The sequence below is a fragment of the Halyomorpha halys genome, unplaced genomic scaffold, assembly GCF_000696795.3.
Source record: "Halyomorpha halys isolate HHAL.00 unplaced genomic scaffold, Hhal_1.1 Scaffold491.1, whole genome shotgun sequence".
Classification (NCBI taxonomy): domain Eukaryota; kingdom Metazoa; phylum Arthropoda; class Insecta; order Hemiptera; family Pentatomidae; genus Halyomorpha; species Halyomorpha halys.
Window position 1 is genome coordinate 241,033 of NW_027115241.1, and position 6,554 is coordinate 247,586.

General features: G+C 27.3%; 1 long non-coding RNA gene across 1 annotated transcript in view; it reads right to left on the minus strand.

Moving 5' to 3' along the window:
• The window catches only part of LOC136796993 (uncharacterized), a 201,391-nt gene extending 198,077 nt beyond the window's left edge, over positions 1-3,314 (minus strand). The window contains exon 1 of the long non-coding RNA XR_010844789.1: positions 3,274-3,314. This is a non-coding gene — a long non-coding RNA (uncharacterized lncRNA). The remainder of the gene's footprint in view (positions 1-3,273) is intronic.
• Between the last annotated feature and the right edge of the window lie 3,240 nt (positions 3,315-6,554).

Genomic DNA, 6,554 nt, shown 5'->3' on the forward strand with positions numbered 1-6,554 from the left:
TTATTTTTCATACAGATAGTTTGATTATGTTCATCATGTCTATTCTTTTGTTTGTATATATTTTAAGAGAGTTTTTTTTTTATTATTATTTATTTATTTTATTTTATTTTATTTTAGTATGTATGAGATCATTCATCACTAGTATCTATTTCCCACAACTGTGTGGCAGATTGTAATATCTTTCAATAAATAAATCTAATTAAAAAAAAAAAAAAATGCTAAACAACGTTTTGTCCGTCTTTGCAGGGCTTCACCAGGGCTGATAAGAATGATGTTCAGTTACGACCTGTAGTCAATCAGCCCTGACGAAACGTTGGTTAACAATAGTTTTTTTCTACTATTTTGATACCTTTATTGAGAGCCACTGGGACTATCTTCCTTCAATCTACTTCATAGGTCAACTATCTTCTTTCAATAGTATAAAAATTTGCTGTTGGTGATATAGTAACACGATACAAACATATAGAGAAACTAGCCATTAATAGAACTCTAATAACATTTCTAGAGGAGAAGATCTCGAGGTCATCTTCTTTTCAGACGCCTAGGAGGAACCCGTATGTTCAGATAGGCCTTATAATAGTTATGTAGATCAGTCTTTTGTAATGGATTGTTAATTTAGACCGTTATTATAGTAAATGTTGCGATAGTCGGAATCGACCAGCAGTATCCTGTCTTTTTAGTCTTGTATGAGGGTTCCATAACAGGCGTTTGTCCAAATTTAGTCCTAAGTAACAGATCTGTTTGACAGGAATAAGTGATGTATTATTAAAGGATACTGTGGGGCAGGTTAATGAAATTAAAAATAAAACAAGGCATACTGAAAAGAGCTATGCAACGTATTGCTTTCTTCACCTAATTACTGAAATTAAGTAAAAAAAGATAAACAATTTTTTATTTCAAGAAATAGAGTTTTGCATTGATCCATGTGCACAAGAATTTTTTTTTTCCGAATTGGAATAGAAATTCGCCGATCGGAATAACTACTTTTCCAGGATTTTCTCAACCGTAGAAGATTACGAAAACTATGCTTTGTGTAAGAAGGAATAGTTGCATCTATTCAGTCCTCTGGAGCTGGAGAACCCATGAATAGCTGATTTATCGATGCATCTATGATAAGATTCGGGTAAACAATCAATGAATACAAAGAAGCTGGCAAAAGTTTATAATAAAGGATTTAATTTATATGAAAAATTCAATCACGTATGACTTTTTTTTTATTACTTTGTTTTTGGATCTTGAATTTAGCAATTGTATTAAGCAATGCTTAGAGAACTGGTCGTATGTCCAATAGTCACCTCCTTTAAAACATTAAACACACTTGAAAAAACACAATATGATATTGTTTATTTCAATGAATTAATCGCACACTATAGTGAAATTAATTGTATTATTAAAATATTAGTTTAAAAACAAACAAATACATCTTTTAGAACATTAAAGCATGATTTATTGGACAAATAACGTAAAAATGATCCAAACTCTTTTTGTTACATGTCAATGAGGTCTCTTAAAATTAAATATTTGAAATTTAGGTTAAAGGACGAATTATATGTATTTTGTTAAAACTTGAGATGTTTTTATGTTGTCTTTACGACAACTGGAAATATTACTGAGGGAAATATAAAACTATTACATTGAATAAAAATTAAATTTATTAATAAATAAATCAACCACAATAAAAAATTAAAAAGAAATATTCAACTGGGCACTTTCTTAGTTCTATGATTTCCTATAATTGATTTTGATTCACCAAATAATCATATCTGCTTGAATTTTTTTTTTGACTCCACATAATTTATTTACTTTATTACAATCTGTATTAGCAATGTATGCGTGTGCTTCGTATTAGATATTATTGAATCCTTATTTTTTATCATATTCCGTATCATCTTGTTTTGTTCTCATTATTATATTAATTCACTAATTGTAAATTTGCAGACTTATTATTCACTTCAAAACCCTTTCAGTTATTTTCATTATTATTATATTATTTTTATTAATTTTTTTTAATAATTATAATTTTATTTTCATTTTTTACTTTATTTTAATTTTAGTATTTGTTAATTTAGATGTTAATTGTAACACTTTAGATCAATTCATATTGTACTTATCTAGCTTAAAAATTGTATAGTTTCCACAAGGCCCTATTAGTCTAAACTGTAATATTTATATTTTACTTGTCTATCATTTTTATGTGTTATTTTGGCACCGACCGACAGGTGTCATCTGGGCCCTGTTTCATAATGAAAGCTAATAGTATTAGTTCATAGTACAAGTGTAGAAACTAGTGTGGTAATAATACTAATACCTATTTTTTCATGATTGGGATGACTATTAGTGATATTACAGGAATTAAAAAATATTAAAGTACAAGTTACTATTGTACAAGTCTGTGTAATTGAATTAAGATAAATGTACAAGACTAGTAGTATTAGTTTGTATTTTATTATGAAACTAGATCCTGGTCGGACCATATTGGATGTAATTTTTTAAATGAATAAAATAATAGTTTAAAAGAATAAAAACCGGGAGAGGTGTAGCCTTGAGATTTTTGCTTATATTGGGAAATAAACGCCTATATTTTCCTAGTTTTTCATCTTTGTTTATACTTTTGTCTAACTTCTGTTTAGCCTTTCATGTTGTTACTGCCACTTGTTTATGTTACACCCTCTTTTACTTCCCCACCTAAACTCGATTCAATTTTTCTCTGGCCTCCACGCAACAGTAAGACAGAGCATTTCTCTCACTAGTACACTCCTGACATGACATCTTTTTTTTTCTCATTTGAGCATTTTGCTAAGCTTTTATTTAATTTTTTTTATGGCCCTCTTTCTGGTCATTTCTAATATACTTTTATCTAGAGGTAACCATCTTATTCTAACCACGGTGGGGGGGGGGGGAGGATTTTCATTTTGCGGGACTGCCACAGAAATGTAAAACAACACCCCTGGTTGGATTCGAACCGGTGCTGCCGCAGTTCCCAGGGGATTCATAGCGATCAACAATAATTAAAAACCAATTTATGTCCTCTGGTACAATTTTCTTCCTTAATCTAGCATCAAAATTTTTAAAGAAAAAATAATAAATAAAAATTAGAAAATGGACTTTTGGTTCCATTTGGTTATGGAATTCAACGCATCAATTATGCATTATTAATCTTTGAATACTAGCTTTATAGAACAAGAGGGATTAAATTAAATACTTTAGTTAAATTCATAAAACATAAAGTATTATACCGTAAAATTAAAACACGAAATCAGAAATTGTACTCACATTTTTTGTTAGCGTTTACTGCAAATTCTAGAATGTACCTGGAAAAAACAAAATAGAAAATTAGTACAGAAATATATAAACTATTAAAATATGTTTACAACCAGTGCCACCAAAGGAGTGCCTACTAATTGCTAATAGGTAGTTAAGAGGCGATGTACTTTATTTTTTGGTTACTTTATGGTCATTTCTGACATAAGGGAGACTGGGTTATCCGCAAGTAATCAACCAATTTTAACCACAGTAGGAGAGTTAAGTTTTTATTATGTGTACCCTCCACGAAATAAAAGTCGACCCACAAGGCCGAAGTGCAGATTCGAGACTGCTAAGGAGACACCTCAACTACTTATCTACAAACCACCTAAGAGGCAATGTTATGTCCATGATAAGAATACAAAATGATTCTTTTCAGATATAGTTTTTTATAATTTATTTTATCCAATAAATTTTTAAAACACAAAATATACCTTTGCTGACACTGAAATTCTAAGGTTTTCTAAGGGAGCGCTCATAACAATCATGTCAAACATGTCCAGTCACGCTTAACCCGTCTGAGTAATTGGACAGGACCTTAAACATCAATATTATTGAGAAAATATTGAATTTCCTCTATATATTGACTCTCTCTGAGGGATTGTATCAATAATACCAAAATGTGACCTATCGCTGATAGTCCATCTTTCTCAATCAACAAATTAATGTTTGTTTTTTTTTTATACTTTTCAATAAGTAACATAGAAATAAATAAGCAGCAAATTAGTATTGTAAAAGAAAAATTAATAATTCGGTGATGTTGCGGTGTAAACATGATTTTGAATAAAATATTTATTCTTATAACTACAATCTTCTAAGAAGTAGTTAGTTATTAAGTTACGTATCGTTTTTATTAAACCTGAGAAAGAAAACAGAAATAGTAATCAAAGAATGGATTAAGTTTCAAAGATCCGTCCTCATTGTAAATAAAATAATCACAGAGGTCGGTCGGTACACATCGCCAAGGAGAGAGAGAAATGTAGATGGATACCAAAATGATGTTTCTTTGAAAAAAAAAAAACGGTTCAGGGAAACCATTTTGGATTAATCCAAAATGAAGACATTTGGTTCTAAAGAGAAAGAACCCCTTTTTAGTTTCAATCATATTCTAAATCAATACTAATTATGATTTTATGGGGGTTTAATGATAACATAATGTTTTTAATGGACAATCCTAAATAAAAAACGTTCAGCGATACACTTATAAATAATTAAAGGCCTAAATTGGAAATATTTTTGAATATTACATGCTTTCTTATTGTTAATTTTTTTTATATATTCATAGTTCTACCATATATAACCGCTGAAGTATTGCTAAAGATACTTTTCATGTTTTTTCATAAATCAACATTGATTTTGATTGATTCTTCAAGGCACCGAATGAAGAACGCAATGGCCTTGAAAATGTAGGACGACAGATATTGATGTGTATTTATTTTATTTGTTTGTTTTAAAATAAAGTTTTTCGGAAAATACAATACATTTTATTAGTATAACTAACAATAAAATAACTTTACTTAACTAATCATAATAGTTTTATTTAAAATTAACTAAATAAAGCAATGATTATTTTAAAAAAAAGAAAACTTTTGCATCTTATAATTCCTTCAAATAATCCAACAACAATGAATATAATTTTTGTTAGTGGAAACGGTTGATTTCTTAATTATTTATTTACATTCGAAAAAGACATGATATTACGTTAGCCATAACTGAAATATTGAAAAAAAAATTTTGAAGCCCAAGCTAAGATATAGTTATTTATTTTTATATTTTAAGTTATAAACTTTAAACCTTTATATTTATATTATGAAGATAGTTAAGTTCCATCTCAGTTGTATTTATAATTATTAATTATCCATATTGAAATCAAATAACTTTGCATTTATTTTTTTTATTCTAATGTTGACCAAGATGTTTGTTTATTTTTTATTATGATATATAACAGATGACGAACTTTTTATAACAAATGTAATGATTATAAGGCCAAAAAACAAAAAAAAAAATTATTTTATTTATTGTGTTATTAGATTCTGTTGTATATTTACAGACAATGGTGATAGGGATCACTTTACAAATATTTACAAATATATAAATTAAATGATGAAAAAATAAGAAATGGAAAAAAATATAATTTAAGTATAATAACATCTTAAACAAAAAATATAATACTAAAATTAACATACATAATTATAATACTTATTAATAAATTTAAAAACTATATATCTCAGACATAGGCCGATTTCATTTCATCCGTTTCTTCGAAATTAGTTTTCCACTAATTTCTTTAACAAAGTTTGGTCTTCAATACTACATTATTTCAAAGTATTTTATCTTTTTAAATACAATTAATTAAGTACATTACACAACTACTTGGGTTTTATTTTTTGGTACATTATAGTTAAATATTTAATAAATATGGTTACGATAAATTCACTAATTTTTATTAAAGTTAAAATAATTTACATAAAAATATTGAAGGTTAATTAAATACTTTTTATATAATTTCAAAAACAGAGTTGAAGTTAAAAAAGAATATTTTGATTCTTCTTTTAAATTTTATTAAATGTTTAATTTCCCACGTCATGTAGTAATTATTATTCTGAGGTAAAATAAGACAGCGAAATCAAGTCAAGTAATTAATAAAAACTTAAGGCGCATAACGTGTACATAATACAACAAATTATGGACTGTTATAAATATATTTATTTTTTATAAACGATTATTAAGGTTCATGAAGTTCCATTCCCATTTACGGATAGATAAAGGAGCACCTAAAACTTGGGAAACTCAACCACAACCAGAAGACAAGCCCAGGCTGCCGCAGGACATCCTGTTATAAATTCTATACTTATTAGTTCTTTTATCGTCACTCTAAAATTGTATTTTATCTTAATTTATTTTTTTTTTTCGATACTTCACTTTCTTTTTTTCCCCATTCGATGTGAATTACTTATTTTGTTAAATCCATTAATATCATTATTTTTGTTATTAATTTTACTTTTATTTTTTATTAAGAATTATTATTTTAATCTATCTATTTTATCTTAATTTTTTTTTGTTTATAACATAGTTTACAGTTAGGGGTGTCTTTTGTATGAGAATATACCCCCTATAATCAATTGTTAAAAAAAAAAAAAAAAAAAGAATGTACCTCTTACTTTAATTATGTAAGACACACCAGGCCGATCTGGAACTAAATAAATAAATTAAAAAAAATTAACAATTATTAAATTATTATAATAAATGAT